At 40.3% G+C, this 17743-nt stretch overlaps 1 protein-coding gene across 1 annotated transcript in view; it reads right to left on the reverse strand.

Moving 5' to 3' along the window:
• LOC104210239 (uncharacterized) overlaps positions 1-17743 on the reverse strand; it is a 200209-nt gene that overhangs the window by 17341 nt on the left and 165125 nt on the right. The gene's annotated exons all lie outside the window — the stretch shown is intronic.

Below are 17743 nucleotides of genomic sequence, written 5' to 3' on the forward strand. Positions count from 1 at the left end.
TTGTTTCTGCTAATGTGAGTTGCCGAGAGGGTTTATTTGGAGTTTCGGAGAGTTTTGAGACACTTAATCCCTAAATGAGAGCTTAAGTTTTGGAAATTTGACCGTAGTCGGAACAATGTGAAGACGGCCTCGGAATGGAATTCCAATGGTTCTGTTAGCTCTGTTGGGTGATTTCGGGTTTAGGAGTGTGTTCAGATTGTGTTTTGGAGGTCCGTAGCCAATTTAGGCTTGAAATGCCGAAAGTTGAATTTTTGAAGTTTCCGGTTCGATAGTGAGATTTTGATCCAAGGGTCGGAATGGAATTCCGGAAGTTGGAGTAGCTCCGTAGTGTTGAATGTGACGTGTGTGCAAAATTTCAGGTCATTCGGATGGGTTTGATAGACTTTTTGATCGAAAGCGTATTTTGAGAGTTTTGAAGTTCTTAGGCTTGAATCCGATGCTAAATTGATGTTTTGATGTGGTTTTGAGCGTTCCGAAGGTTGGAACAAGTTTGAATGATGTTATGGGATATGTTGGTAGGTTTGGTTGAGGTCCCGAGGGCCTCGAGTGTATTTCGGATGCTCAACGGGTCATTTTTGGAACTTAGGAAATTGCAGAAAATGTTGCAGCAGTCAGTTCTGGTTTCCTTCTTCGCATTCGCGAAGAGGAGCTGGGGCTGGTGAGGAATTTATGCTTCGTGTTCGTGAAGTGTCTCTCGCGTTCGCGAAGCTGGGAGTTCTATACCTACGCGTTCGCGATGGTCTTCTCGCGTTCGCGTAGGAGGAGGAAGTTTTGAATCGCGTTCACGACCTGGGCATCGCGTTCGCGATGAAGAAATCTTGGCCCAAGTGAGATTGCACTTCGCGAACGCGAGGGGCCTTCCGCGTTTGCGAAGAAGGAATATCTGGGTAGTATTTAAATAGCCCACCCGCGACCCTTCTTCATTTTTCCACCATTTTTTAACGGGATTGAAGCTTTTAAGGGTGATTTTTTAGGGAACCAAAGGGTAATCACTTGGAGGTAACATTTTTGACTTCATAACTCGTTTATATGTGATTAAAGACCTAATTAGTGGTAAAAAATTTGGGGGGAAATGGGTAATTAGGGCTTGAGATTAAGAGACCTTAAAATTGGTATTTTAGGGGTCATTTGAACTCCGATTTTAGTGTTCTTGTTATGTATAGACTCGTGAGAGTATGAGGATTCTGAAGATATAAATTTCACCCGATTCCGAGACGTGGGCCTGAGGGGCGTTTTGGTCATTTTATCTAATTTCGCGTATTAGCTTGGAATTTAATTGTATAATCAGTTACTTGAAGTGTTATTTACATTATGCAATTGAATTGAATAGATTTGGGTCATTTGGAGTCGAGTACTCGTGGCAAAGACTTGGTTTCGGGTTGATTTTGAGCTGGTTCGAGGTAAGTGGCTTGCCTAACCTTGTGTGGGGGACCTTCCCTTAGGATTGGTATTGTAATAATTGAAATGCCTCGTACGTGAGGTGACGAGTGCGTACTTGTGCTAATTGTTAAAAAATCCGGTTTACATTAGGTAACTTTAATTGTGCTTTCCCTTTTTATTTATTCTACTTGCACTTTTAAACCTGCTGTTAGTTAGAGAAGCATGTCTAATTGACTTAATTGCTTTATTTGCTTAACTGCCTTATTTGTATTATGTGAAGCATGCTAGGTTAGAATTGTCTGTGTTACCTTGTTATGAAGTTGAGTTTATTTGAGTATTCCCTGTGCCATTATTGTGTGTTTTACCTTGGGACTACGGGACGACATCCTGGGAGATCCCCTGTACGCATTTACGATTTGAGCTGAAGTGCGGGATATCGAGAGATCCCCATCACGTATATTGAGGATACTAAGAGATCCTAGGGATACCACGAGATCCCTAGCATATAATGAGGATACCGAGAGATCCTCGGGATACCAAGAGATCCTCGGGATACAAGGAGATCCCTAACATACATTGAGGATACCGAGGGATCCTCAGGATACCAAGAGATCCCTAGCATATATTGAGGGTACTAAGAGATCCTCGGGATACTAAAATATTCCCGGTTATTTCCTTGTGATTGATTTGCTTCTGTTCAGTTATTGAATTCCTTGTTTTCCTGTATTAAATTCGTATTGTTTGCTTTCAACTGTACTGCTTATCTTATATTGTCATACCTTATATTTTTATTTTATCTCAATAAGGTCCTGACCTTCCTCGTCATTACCCGACTGAGGTTAGGCTTGGCACTTACTGAGTACCGCTGTGGTGTACTCATGCCCTTTCTGCGAATGCTTTTCATGTGCAAATCAAGGTACTTTCACTTTGTCTTATCATCCTTGAGGCGAGGCGCTTCTGTAGAGACTTCGAGGTATATCTGTCGCGTCCGCAGACCGAGGAGTCCCTTTCTATCTTTCTGTAATAGCATAGCCCTTAAGTATTCCCCTTTTGTTAGACATTTCTGGAGTTAGAGCTTCTTATTTATCTCTTAGCTTGTGATTCATGGGTTTCGGGGTTATGGAAAAAATGTATTGGTTTTAAGAGTTAATATTGTGTATGCCGAGCGGCACTTTTAAACGCTATTTTATCACTCTATTCCTGTTTTAAATTGTTTTTTTCTTTTCTTCCGCAAATTTGGTTTATCTTCCGCATTATAGGCTTACCTAGTCGTAGAGACTAGGTGCCGTCACGATGGTTCACGGAGGGCAAACCGAGGTCGTGACAAGTTCATATCAGAGCTCTAGGTTCATAGGAGTCATGAATCACAAGCTGGTTTATTAAAGTCTCACTGATCGGTACGGAGACGTCTGTACTTATCTACGAGAGGCTATGTAACTGTTAGGAAAATTCCACTTCATTTGATTTTCTTGTCGTGTGAGATTTTTGACATCACAATCCTAAACCTCTGTCTTCTATTCTCTCACAGATGATGAGGACACATGCTACTAGAGATGATCAAACACTTGCGCTCCTTGCGAGAGTCGTCAGAGGTCGGGACCAGGGTAGAGGCTGAGGATGCACACGCGGTGCAGCCAGAGCACCCGCGCGAGCTGCCATCGAGGAGCCACCAGCAGTTCCAGCCAGAGCCCAAGCACCGGATGCGCCTACTGCTACTACTACTCCAGCACTTCAGGAGACATTAGCACAGTTCCTGAGCATATTTGGTATGTTAGTTCAGGCGGGGTTGATTCAGGTTGTACCAACTACTTCACAGATCGGGGGAGGGACCCAGACTTCCGCCACCTCCACTCTAGAGCAGCGAGTTCTCATTGGTTGGGTTCCAAGTATCATAGCGACACAGCCTGTGGTCCCAGTTCAGCGGGTGGTGAGGACCTCTCGCCGAGTAGAGACTAGGTGGGTCCAGGAGAGAGAGGACAGACGAGGTCAGGAGAGAGAAAGTATAGGAAAATGAGGAGACCTCATAGATTGGAGAGATCCATTGGTCCTTATTTTGGAGGAAGAGTACGGCATGGTAGAGGTTTTGTGGGTCAGCCAACTCAATTTGCATCTCAGATTTCACACAGTGTTTCAGGTGTTCAGGGGTCTTGGAGTACCCGTACCGTACAGTTCCCACTGCCACGTCCTCCCAAAGCTTATTTTGAGTGTGGTGACACACGTCATATGGTGAGGGATTGCCCTAGACTTGGGAGGAGTGCACTTCCACAGACTTCTCAGCCACAGAGCGCTCCGCAAAGTTCTCAGGCTATGATCACAACACCAGTTGCTACCCCACCTGCTCAGCCAACTAGAGGGGAAGACCAGGCCAAATATTATGCCCTTCCTGCCCGTACCGAGGTTGTTGCCTATGATTATGTCATCACAAGTATTATACTGGTTTGTCACAGAGATGCATCAGTTTTATTCGATCCATGCTCCACTTACTCTTATGTGTCCTCTTATTTTGCTCCGCATTTGGGTGTACCTAGAGATTCTTTGAATTCCCCTGTTTATGTTTCTACTCCTGTGGGAGATTCTCTTGTTGTGGACCGCATTTATCGGTCGTGTTTGGTTGCTCTTAGTGGTTTTGAGACCAGAGCCGATTTATTGTTGCTCAGCATGGTAGATTTTGATATTATCTTGGGCATGGATTGGTTGTCGCCCCATTTTGCTATTCTTGATTGTCATGTCAAAACCGTGACGCTGGCTATGCCAGGTGTACCGCGTGTTGAGTGGAGGGGTACTTTAGATCACACTCCCAGTAGAGTTATTTCTTTCCTTAAAGTTCAGTGTATGGTTGATAAGGGGTGTGTCGCGTATTTAGCTTATGTGAGAGATGTCAGTATTGATACCCCTTCAGTTGATTCAGTCCCAATAGTACGGGATTTTTCCTATGTGTTTCCAACTGATCTTCCAAGCATGCCGCCCGATATAGATATTGATTTTGGCATTGATCTGTTGTCGGGCACTCAGCCCATTTCTATTCTTCTGTATCGTATGGCTCCTCCTGAGTTGAAGGAGTTGAGGGATCAGTTACAGGAATTGCTTGATAAGGGTTTCATTCGGCCCAGTATATCACCTTGGGGTGCTCCTGTTTTGTTTGTGAAGAAAAATGATGGTTCTATGCGTATGTGTATTGTTTATCGCCAGTTGAACAAAGTTACAATGAAGAACTGTTATCCTTTGCCTCGTATTGATGATTTGTTTGACCAGCTTCAGAGCGCACAGGTGTTTTCTAAGATTGACTTGCGCTCAGGTTACCATCAGTTGAAGATTCGGGAGCCAGATATCCCGAAGACTGCTTTCAAGACTCAGTATAGTCATTACGAGTTCCTTGTTATGTCATTTAGGCTGACCAATGCCCCAGCAACTTTTATGCATTTGATACACAGTGTGTTTCGGCCGTATCTTGACTCGTTCATCGTTATCCTTATTGATGATATTCTGGTGTATTCCCGGAGTTGGGAAGATCATGAGTAGCTCCTGAGGATAGTGCTTCAGACCTTGAGAGAAAAGAAGTTATATGCTAAGTTCTCGAAATGTGAGTTTTGGTTGGATTTCGTGGCATTCTTAAGCCACGTGGTATCGAGTGAGGGTATTCAGATGGATCCGAAGAAAGTAGAGGCTATGCAGAGTTGGCCCAGACCATCCTCAGCTACAGATATCCGCAGTTTCCTTGGCTTGGCGGGTTACTACCATCGTTTTGTTGAGGGGTTTTCATTGATTGTAACCCATATGACCAGACTGACCCAGAAGGGTGCTCCGTTCTAGTGGACGGAAGAGTGTGAGGTGAGCTTTCATAAGCTCAAGACAACTTTGACTACAACCCCAATTTTGATACTGCCTACAGATTCGGGGTCTTATACGGTCTATTGTGATGCCTCGAGGATTGGCCTCAGAGCGGTGTTGATGTAGGACAGTAGGGTGATTGCCTACGCGTCCAGACAGTTGAAGGTACACGAGAAGAATTATCTGGTCCACGACCTTGAGTTAGCTGCCATTATTCATGCTCTGAAGATCTTGCGTCATTTTTTGTATGGTGTGCCTTGTGAGATTTATACTGATCATCGGAGCTTGCAGCACCTGTTCAAGCAAAAGGATCTAAATTTGCGCCAGAGGAGGTGGTTAGAGTTGTTGAAGGACTATGATATCACTATTTTGTATCACCCGAGCAAGGCCAATGTGGTAGTCGATGCCTTGAGTCGTTGGGCGGAGAGCTTGGGGAGTTTGGCTTATTTACCAGCATCGGAGAGGCCTATGGCGATGAAGTTCAGGCCTTAGCCATCCAGTTTGTGAGATTGGATCTTTCGGAGCCTAGTCGGGTTCTAGCTTGCGTGGTTTCTCGGTTTTCCCTATTTGATTGTATCAGGGAGCGGCAGTATGATAACCTTCATTTGATTGTCCTCAAGGACAAGGTTCTACACGGTGATGCAAGAGATGTGACTATTGGTGATGATGGGGTACTGAGGATGCATGGTCGGATTTGTGTACCCAATGTTGATAGGCTTCGGGAGTTGATTCTGGAGGAGGCCCATAGCTCGCGGTATTCCATTCATCCGGGTGTCACGAAGATGTTTCAGGATTTGAGGCAGCACTACTGGTGGAGGCAGATGAAGAAAGATATAGTTGGATTTGTAGCTCGGTGCCTCAACTGTCAGCATGTGAAGTATGAGCACCAGGGACTGGGTGGATTGCTTCAGGAGATAGAGATTCCGGAGTGGAAGTGGGAGCGGATCACCATGGACTTTGTAGTTGGGCTCCCACGGATTTTGAGAAAGTTCGATGCTATTTGGGTGATTGTGGATCGGCTGACCAAGTCCGCTCACTTTATTCCTGTGTGTACTACTTATTCTTCGGAGCGGTTGGCGGAGATCTATATCTGAGAGATTGTTCGTCTACATGGTATTCCAGTTTCCATCATTTCAGACAGAGGTACTCATTTCACATCACAATTCTGGAGAGTTGTTCAGCATGAGTTGGGTACTCGGGTAGAGTTGAGTACAACATTTCAACCTCAGATGGACAGGCAGTCGGAGCGCACTATTCAGATTCTTGAGGATATGCTCTGTGCGTGTGTGATTGAGTGGAAGGTCTTAGGATCAGTTCTTGCCATTGGCGGAGTTTGCCTACAATAACAACTATCGGTCCAGCATTCAGATGGCATCGTATGAGACTTTGTATGGTAGACGGTGTAGATCCCCGGGGGTTGGTTTGAGCCGGGTGAGGCCAAATTATTGGGCACAGACTTGGAACATGATGCTTTGGAGAAGGTTAAGGTAATTTAGGATAGATTCCGTACAGCCTAGTCCGGACAGAAGAGTTACGCGAACCGGAAGGTTCGTGATGTTTCCTATATGGTTGGAGAGCGGGTTCTGCTTCGGGTTTCACCTATGAAGGGCATTATGAGATTTAGGAAGAAAAAGAAGTTGAGTCCGAGGTTTATTAGCCCTTTTGAGGTATTGAGGCGTGTTAGGGAGGTTGCTTATGAGCTTGCCTTACCTCCCAGCATGGTAGGAGTTCATCCGATATTTCATGTTTCGGTGCTCCAGTGGTATCGCGGTGATCCGTCGCACGTGTTGGATTTTAGTTCAGTCTAGTTGGACAAGGATCTATCTTATGTTGAGGAGCTAGTGGCAATATTGGACAGGCAGGTTAGAAAGTTGAGGTCAAAGAACATTGCATCAGTAAAGGTTCAGTGGCAGGGTTAGCCGGTCGAGGAGGAGACCTGGGAAGCCGAGCAGGATATGCGCAGTCGTTACCCTCATCTTTTCACTACTTCAGGTATGTCTCTATGCTCGTTCGAGGACGAATGAATGTTTAAGTGTCGGAGGATATGACGACCCAGCCAGTTGTCTTAAGAATTAATGCCCCGATCCCTATTAACTGCTTTCCCCGTGTTTGTTTCTGCTAATGTGAGTTGTCGGGAGGGTTTATTTGGAGTTTCGGAGAGTTTTAGGATACTTAGTCCCTAAATGAGAGCTTAAGTTTTGAAAATTTGACCGTAGTCGGAATAGTGTGAAAACAGTCTCGAAATGGAATTTTGATGGTTCTGTTGGCTCTGTTGGGTGATTTCGGGTTTAGGAGCGTGTTCGGATTGTGTTTTGGATGTCCGTAGCCAATTAAGGCTTGAAATGCCGAAAGTTGAATTTTTGAAGTTTCCAGTTCGATAGTGAGATTTTGATTCGAGGGTCGAAATGGAATTCCGGAAGTTGGAGTAACTCCGTAGTGTTGAATGTGACGTGTGTGCAAAATTTCAGGTCATTCGGATGGGGTTTGATAGACTTTTTGATCGAAAGCATATTTTGAGAGTTTTAAAGTTCTTAGGCTTGAATCCGATGCTAAATTGGTGTTTTGATGTTGTTTTGAGCATTCCGAAGGCTGGAACAAGTTTGAATGATGTTATGAGATATGTTGATAGGTTTGGTTGAGGTCCCGAGGGCCTCGGGTATGTTTCGGATGCTCAACGGGTCATTTTTGGAACTTAGGAAATTGCAGAAAATGTTGCAGTAGTCAGTTCTGGTTTCCTTTTTCGCATTCGTGAGTGGAGTCTCGCATTTGCGAAGAGGATCTAGGGCTGGTGAGGAATTTATGCTTCGCGTTCGCGAAGTGTCTCCCGCGTTCGCGAAGCTGGGAGTTCTATACCTACGCGTTCGCAATGGTCTTCCCGCATTCGCGTAGGAGGAGGAAGTTTTGAATCGCGTTCGCGATGAAGAAATCTGGGTCGAAGTGAAATTGTGCTTCGCGAATGCGAGGGGCCTTCTGCGTTCGCGAATAAGGAATATCTGGGCAGTATTTAAATAGCCCATCCGCGACCCTTCTTCATTTTTTTACCATTTTTGAACGGGATTGACGCTTTTGAGGGTGATTTTTGAGGGAACCAAAGGGGAATCACTTGGAGGTAACATTTTTGACTTCATAACTCATTTATATGTGATTAAAGATCTAATTAGTGGTAAAAGATTTGGGGGGAAACGGGTAATTAGGGCTTGAGATTAAAAGACCTTAAAATGGGTATTTGAGGGGTCATTTGAACTCCGATTTCAGTGTTCTTGTTATGTATAGACTCATGAGAGTATGGGGATTCTGAAGATATAAATTTCACCCAATTCTGAGACATGGGCCTGAGGGGCGTTTTGGTCATTTTATCCAATTTCGCATATTAGCTTAGAATTTAATTGTAGAATCAATTAATTGAAGTGTTATTTACATTGTGCAATTGAATTGAATAGATTTGGGCCATTTGGAGTCGAGTACTCGTGGCAAAGACGTGGTTTCAGGTTGATTTTGAGCTGGTTCAAGGTAAGTGACTTGCCTAATCTTATGTGGGGACCTTCCCTTAGGATTGGTATTGTGATAATTGAAATGCCTTGTACGTGAGGTGACAAGTGCGTACTTGTGCTAATTGTTAAAAAATCCGGTTTACATTAGGTAACTTTAATTGTGCTTTCCCTTTTTATTTATTCTACTTGCACTTTTAAACCTGCTGTTAGTTAGAGAAGCATGTCTAATTGACTTAATTGCTTTATTTGCTTAACTGCCTTATTTGTATTATGTGAAGCATGCTAGGTTAGAATTGTCTGTGTTACCTTGTTATGAAGTTAAGTTTATTTGAGTATTTTCTGTGCCATTATTGTGTGTTTTACCTTGGGACTACGGGACGACATCCTGGGAGATCCCCTGTACGCATTTACGATTTGAGCTGAAGTGAGGGATATCGAGAGATCCCCAGCACGTATATTGAGGATACCAAGAGATCCTCGGGATACCACGAGATCCCTAGCATATATTGAGGATACCGAGAGATCCCTATCATACATTGAGGATACCAAAAGATCCTCGGGATACAAAGAGATCCTTAGCATACATTGAGGATACTGAGGGATCCTCGGGATACCAATAAATCCCAGGCATATATTGAGGGTACTAAGAGATCCTCGGGATACTGAGAGATTCCCAGTTATTTCCTTGTGATTGTTTTGCCTCTGTTCAGTTATTGAATTCCTTGTTTTCCTGTATTAAATTCGTATTGTTAGCTTTCAACTGTACTCCTTATCTTATACTTGTCACACCTCCTTTTTACCTACACCTGAAGGAGTGTATAAGGGAGTTTTTCCAATCGTAATTCGTATGAGGCAAAAAAATCGCGTGCTCACAATACTGTCATACCTTATATTTATATTTTATCTCAGTAGGTCCCTGACCTTCCTCGTCACTACCCGACCGAGGCTAGGCTTGGCACTTACCGAGTTCCGCTGTGGTGTACTCATGCCCTTTCTGCGCATGTTTTTCATGTGCAGATCCAGGTACTTTCACTTTGTCTTATCATCCTTGAGGCGGGGCGCTTCTGTAGAGACTTCAAGGTATATTTGTCGCGTCCGCAGACCGAGGAGTCTCTTTCTATCTTTATGCAATGACATAGCCCTTCAGTATTCCCCTTTTGTTAGACATTTCTGGAGTTAGAGCTTCTTATGTATCTCTTAGCTTGTGATTCATGGGTTTTCGAGTTTTGGAGAAAATGTATTGGTTTTAAGAGTTAATATTGTGTATGTCGAGCGGCACTTTTAAACGTTGTTTTATCACTCTATTCCTGTTTAAATTGTTTTTTTCTTTTCTTCCGCAAATTTGGTTTATCTTCCGCATTATAGGCTTACCTAATCGGAGATACTAGGTGTCGTCACGATGGTTCACGGAGGGTGAACCGAGGTCGTGACATATATATGTGAGTGTGTGTGTAGAGAGAGAGAGATATTATTATTATTATTAATTATAAAAGCACGAATAATTTATGCTAACTGTTGAACGATTAAAATATCCCTAAAATATTGATCAACTTTTATGCCCTTAAATATTTTTATAATTTATGGATCTATTAGTAAATTACCTAATAATAGAATTCTTTTTTTATTTAAACTACACATATTGCCGACCCTACAACGTCGATCCTACTTTAATAAGAAAAGCACGTCCGTAATTTTCTATTAAAAAGAATTGTTGTTCCTAATTACAGTTCTCTATAACAAACAAGGAAACAAGGCACGCACTAAAAGAAAATTTTAGTACTATGCTCTAAAACCATTTATAACATTTAAACAAATTGAAAAATTCTTACTATCCTTTAAAGTTAATTTTTATTAGTTCATATAAAGCTAAAACTAAATTATTTGATATATTATGTGTTCCTATGTATAAGGAGTTATTACATAATAAATTGAGTTAACTTTTAAAATATTAAATAATAAAATATATTTAAATTATAATCTTTTAAAATATAACATCTACTTTTAAATGATAAGAAAAATATAGGGGCAAGTTTATATGAATATTTTTCTTTTACTTGATAATAAGATGGTTCTACTAATACAAATGAGATTGTTCTCTTTAATTTATTTATGCTTACTTCAGTATAAGTAATTGATTCCTTTACAAATTTCTCAAAGAAAATCGATGGATATATATGTTAGATTGTTTCCTAGAACAAGTTCGTTCAATTCTTCTATATATCGAAGTTTAACAAATTTTTCCTTTGATTGGTTTATTTTCATTAGATGCTCATGTGCCATAAATTGTTTCCAATTCAATGTTACATCAATTTATATTAAAATAAAAAAGCAACATAATTAGAATATTATTATTAATGTATTATGCGTGATGATTGGTTAAAAACCGTTTAAAGCAAGTGAAACACAATGATTGGATAGCCACATAATTCTTGATTATTCTCGATAGTACATATTTAAATAGTAGAGATTTATCCACAAGTATTTAAATTATTTTAGCTCAAACGATTGAAATGAGTTTCAAAATTATCTTATACTTCTTCGTAATTTCGATAATATTTTCAAGTAAAAAGGTGTGATGTCGACGCAATTATTTGATTTATGTGATTAAGCATGTATTTTATTATTCTTACATATGTTTAAAAAATTATGAGAAAACTTCTCAACAATGTTACGTTATATGTTTTAAAACAATCATCTTAATAGGAGTCACATGTAATTTTTTTGTCTTGCATGGTTGTGACTATTATTTTTATTATATTTTAAGGAGAAAGGCGATCATTTTGAGTGAAAAATGTACAAAAATCAAAATCCCTTGTAATTTATTAAATAACCATGGAGTATACAGTGCCTAAATCCAGCACAAAATACAAAATTAATCGCTTTGTCAAAATAATTATATTAGTAAGCCAAATAATATATAAAACTAGTGAATTTGTCCGCGCTTCGCGCGGTTATAACTTTTTTCAATAAACTCATAGTTTACTATATATATGTTAAGTCATTTAAAGTACTAAAAGTATTAAACCATACTCTCACAGGTCCACAATAAGTGACCAATTTGCTTTTTATTTTGGTCCAAATTAAGTGTCCATTTATATAATCAAGAAAAAATTTAATTTGTTTTTTCAAAATTACCTTTATGTACGTATCCCTAAGAAGTCATTTACTCCTCATATTTGAGAAGAGAAGTAAGTGCTACTATAACTATGGTGCAATATTTAATAAAGGGTAGTTTAGTCACTAACTATTTTCGTTTAAAATTTAGTATTTCCTTAATGGATGTACCCAAAGCAAGTTAGTCACTTACTGTGGACCGGAAAGAGTATTATGTAGTTACATTTTCTTACGTTATAAATTTAAATCTACATCTTAAATAAATAAAAGGAAATATTCATAACATGTAATTAATACCTCTCAAAAGACTTGCAAATAGTGATATTCCCATCCGAACTTAGAACCTACCACCTTGATAGCCTACTTTGTTTGTATGCTGATCCTGTGTTATCAGCCAAAAAAAAAATGTTGCATGAAATGGGAAAAAAGAGAAAAAAAGAAAATTGTTGACATGAAGACTGCAAGAATATTAAAGAAGAAAACTTATAATTTTATCAACAACCAAAAAAAAAACAGAAAATACCAAAAGTGTTACTACTACAATTTGAACTATAAGATTCTTTTCTACTGCCTTCTTCTTAAAAACTTCATTGCGACATGTTACGTGTCGTGCTGCTATTGCGCCGCTGAAAGGACAGAATAAAAAGTACTGTAATAGTAAGATCTGCTTGCTTTTACCAAAATTAAATGATAGAATCTCTTGGCTTTAAATACAAGACGAATCCCGGCAAGAAGTAATTTTTACCTACAAAGCAATACCTACAAGTACATAAGAATACCTGCCGACAAATGGAGGGAAAATACAAGTACATCATTTCTATGCGTAGAACCATTTTGTTTCACCAAAGAGTGCTCCTCTTATTAGGTTGATGAGAAATGTAATGGGAGTTTAATAGAAAAAGTAAATAAATGGTCAAAAAATAAATAGCAAAATGGGTGTGAATGATTAATGTAGTGTCAGTTACAACAGATATTTAAGATGATGTACCATTTCAACTTCCATATAATTAAGAGGTGAAATTTTTTCAGTTACCATATTAATTGAGTGAAATTAATTTGTTCAAATGGCTGGAAAAAGTAGAGTATTTGACAGGAAAAATAAGGAAAAAAACCAAAAAAAACAAAAAAAAGATAAATATGAAAGCTGCCCAAATAGGGATGCCACATCAGCTGGCCAATTCCCAACTTTATATTTATATATAGATATGTATACTATATATATAATTCACATATATACCTAAAAAATATTTATCTGCTATTATTTTTAGAAGCAATTAAAAATATATACTTCTCTAAAATCTTTAATCATGGACTTGATTTATCATAACACTTGTATAATTAATATTTTGTTGCTTTGAATGCGATAAAGCAACAATGATTATTTCATCTTATAAATAATTTGTTACTAAATTTAGTTGGTTGTTATTTCATATCAAAGTCTTGACTAAAAATTTACGTTGCACGTACATAGTAACTAGTGAAATAAAAAAGGATAAGACTTCTTTCTTTTCTTGTTGTTGTGTATGTGTATTTAAAAGATGGCAAAGGTTGCTATTTATAGAAAGTCTTGCAACAATTCCAACTAATTAAATCGGTTGTTTTTTACAAGTTGCAACAAGACCCCCATGTTGTAAGACATTCATCAGAAGCAAGTTGCTTCGTAGCACTTCCCTTTAGATGTTCATTAATAGATAATGTGTCTCGTTAAAGTTTTACTAAGAAAAAATCATATAGGAAAAATCCTAAGTATAGATATTATAATATGAATTGTTAGCTACCTCATTAAAAACCTCAGAAGGAAAACCAGATTGGATAAAACTTTTGTGAAAGAAAAAGTGCGCATTGAGTATTTTTCTCCCCCTTATGAAAACATCATTTAATATCTCGAAAATGCTGCATTGCAAATTTGTATATCAGCTTCTCAAATGTTAAGGTTGGTACTTAGTAATGCCTTGGTAAATAGATATACCAAATTATCACTCGAATGAACTTGTTGAATATCTGTTTTACCATTCTTTGAAGATCATGAGTGAAAAAGAATTTTGGTGAAATGTGTTTGTTTCTATCTCCTTTAATGTGTTATCATTTTAGCTGAACTATGCATGTAGATTTACTTTAATACAATGGTATTAGAATATTTCTCTCCAAAAAAAGGTCTCATGTTTCCTGAGGCTATTGAGTTATTGATCTCAACTAGACGCAACCTTGATTTACTTCATAAATGGCTATTATCTCTTTATGTGGATCACACAAATATCATGCATGCATCTTGTCACGATCCGGATTTCCCACCCTCTGGGGTCGTGATGACGCATACTAATGGGAGCTAGGTAAGCCAAATCTTAACTACTTGCTACACTTTCGTTTGCTTCATTTAAACAAACACAAGTCGATAATATGATAAAAGCGGAATTTTAAATAAATAAGCGGAAGTCAATAATTATATATCTTAAGGCTACGTCTATTACAACTTTTAAAACCTCAAATACTCCAAAACCTGGTGTCACAGTGTCACAGACTGTCTAAGAGTTACTACATATAGGGTCTGAAGAAATACAATACACTGTTTCTGAACAAAAGGAAATGAAACAGGAAATAGAGATAGAGGGAGACGCCAGGGCCTGCGGACGCCTGCAGGTCTACCTTGGGTCTCCGAGTGGACTGAAGGAAGCCCTTCAACTACTGTCCGAAAGCTGCTCCTGGATCTGCACACAATGTAGAGTGTAGTATCAGCACAACCGACCCCATGTGCTGGTAAGTGTCTAGCCTAACCTCGGTGAAGTAGTGACGAGGCTAAGACCAGACTACCAAATAAACCTTTGCAGTCCAATTGTACATACAACGGAAAAGAAATACAGAAAATAACCAGTCAATGTGGGAGGGGAAGACATGCTGTGGGGAGACAACAGTTCCGAATAGAAAACATCAAGTAAGGGAAGAAACCACATAACTCAAATATCAACATAGAATCAGAAATCAATAATACTCTTTCCTTACAATAGCAAACAATGCACAACATCACCCTTCGTGCTTTACGCTCTTCCTTACCCAAACAATAATCACAAGGCAAATAGGGTAAGAAAATAAAGGAAATTTGCAATAAGAATCCTGGCAAGGGAACAACAAGTCACCAATTAAGTCCCGGCAAGGGAACAACAATTAAACAATTACATCCCGACAAGGGAACAATAAGTAAACAATTAAATCCCGACAAGGGAACAACAATTAGACAATTAAATCCCGACAGGGAAACAACAAATAAATCAACAATAGCCCGACAAGGGTGACAACATAATTATCTCTTCTCTTTCTCAATTTTACTTCACAATTCACTTCACTTCACAACTCGAGCCAATGCTCTAGAGGTTCGATTATCACTTATACTTTCACAACTCATTTCACAACTCGAGCCAATTGTCACGTCCTTAGTTATTAACTAAGTACACGTGCGACTCTTGACAACTCGCTCACGATCTTGCATAACTTTCTCACGTTCTTGCTATGCCAAGTCAGCCTTACTACCTTTAAGATCGCTAAGAGAATGGAAGAAAGAACACAAGAGAATTGTTCAAGGAAGCTTTGTATTAGAGAGAACTTGAATTATTTGTTTGATGAATTACAAATGAATGACCTCCTTTATATACTAGTCTCCTAGGGCTAGTGTGTAAATATTAATTACTACACAAGTCCTTGATATTTGCAAGATAAGGGCTTTTTCTAGAATTTTCTACAAGCCTAGAAGATTCCAAGGACTTTCCTAGCAAATCCATAAGGATCTAGATTCTTCCTAAGGAAATATCCATACCTCTATAGAATCTTCTCACAAATGCTAGCCTTCTTCTTATGTAAGCTTCCACATGGCATTAATATATATCAAATGGCGCCTATGTGGCATGATGACATGGTGGGTCATCACACTCTCCCCCACCCAATATTGCAACGACCGCGGCACAATGCTGCAGCATAAACTCTCAGATCTTATCTTTGAATTGCCACAAGTCTTTATATCGTTCTCACGTGGCCTCCTCCGGTGATTGCCCTTTCCAATGGACGAGGAACATAGCGGTGGCTTTTTGCCCCTATTTTCACCTGGCATGGTAATCTATGATAGCCTCAATCTCCCGATCATGCGAGGCGGTGATAGTCATTGGCGCCCGACTTGATTGGCCCCTACTCGGATCATCCTTATCTTTATGATATGGCTTAAGCATGCTGGCATGGAAGACAGGGTAGATCTTAAGATACGATGGCATGTCAAGCTTGTATGAGATCTTGCCTACTTTGGCGACGATCTTAAATGGCCCCTCATACTTGTGAATCAGATTTTCATGCATGCCCCGTAGTGCCTTGAACTGTCTTGGGTTAAACTTCACCATGATCATGTCCCCAACTCCATAGTATGTGGGACGCTGCTTACGGTCCGCAAACTTCTTCATCTTCTTAGCTGCCTTATCCAAGTAGGACTTAGCAGTGTCCAGCTGCTCCTCCCATTATTTAGCCATATGATAAGCTCCCAAACTCTTTCCCTCGAATGCGGCTGGTAATGAATGTGGAGTTTGTGGTTGTTGGCTTGTGGCTAGCTCAAATGGTGTCCGCCTAGTGGACTCACTCCGCTGCAAGTTATAAGAGAATTGGGCGATGTCTAGGAGCTTTGCCCAATCTTTCTGATGCGCGCTTACATAATGCCTCAAGTAGCATTCTAGTAAAGCATTGACTCGTTCCGTTTGTCCATCCGTCTGTGGGTGGAAACTAGTAGAAAAGTGCAGTTCCATGCCAAGTATATCGAACAACTCTCTCCAAAAGTTCCCAGTGAAGCGGGGGTCTTGATCATTGATGATATGCCTTGGTAAGCCCCAATACTTTACCACGTTCTTAAAGAATAGCTTGGCGGCTTCCTTAGCTGTGCAACCCGGTGAGGCAGGCATGAACGTGGCATATTTGGAAAATCTATCCACGACCACCATAATAGTACCATAACCATCAGACTTCGGTAGGCAAGTGATAAAGTCCATAGTCACGCTCTCCCATGGACGCTCTGCAATTGGTAGTGGCTCCAAAAGTCCTCCGGGTTGTTGTTGTTCAACCTTATCCTGTTGACAGACAAGACAAGTCTGCACATAGCACTCTATGTCATCTCGCATGTGTGGCCAATAGTAGACTGACTTAACCAAGGCCCTAGTGCGATGTTGACCTGGATGACCAGCCTACATTGTGTCATGACTCTCCCTTATGATCCGTCGTCTAATGTCTCCAAACTTAGGAACTTAGACCCGCCGACCTGTGGTAAGTAGTAGGCCGTCTTCTATCCAAAACCGTCTCGTCTTGCCTTTGTTAGCTAACTCGATAAGCTGTCTGGCTGCTGGATCATGCTGCATGCCTTATTTTATAGCCTCCCAAATGTCCTATCTCATTGAAATGATTGCAGCAAGCTCGGCTTTCCAGCTCAAGGCATCTGCTACAACATTACTTTTTCCCGGCTTATACTCCAGCGCATAATCAAACTCGGCTAAGAAATCCTGCCAGCTAGCCTGCTTTGGTGTGAGTTTCTTCTGTGTCTGAAAGTAGCTAGTAGCCATATTATCAGTCTTGACCACGAACCTTGACCCGAACAGATAATGTCTCCATGTACGAAGGCAATGCACAATGGCAGTCATTTCCTTCTCTTGTACCATGTAACGCCGCTCCGTCTGATTTAACTTGCGGCTCTCAAATGCTATGAGATGCTTATCCTGCATCAGGACACCCCCAATGGAAAAGTCTGAGGCATCTGTGTGCACCTCAAAAGTCTTGGCAAAGTCAGGTAATGCCAAGACTGGCTCCTCTGTTACAGCTGCCTTAAGGCATTCAAGTGCCTTTTGACAATGCTCCGTCCAAACCCATGGCTTGTTCTTCTTTAGCAACTCAGTCAATGGTGCGGCCTTTGCTGAGTA

This window comes from Nicotiana sylvestris, chromosome 7, assembly GCF_000393655.2.
Source record: "Nicotiana sylvestris chromosome 7, ASM39365v2, whole genome shotgun sequence".
NCBI lineage: Eukaryota > Viridiplantae > Streptophyta > Magnoliopsida > Solanales > Solanaceae > Nicotiana > Nicotiana sylvestris.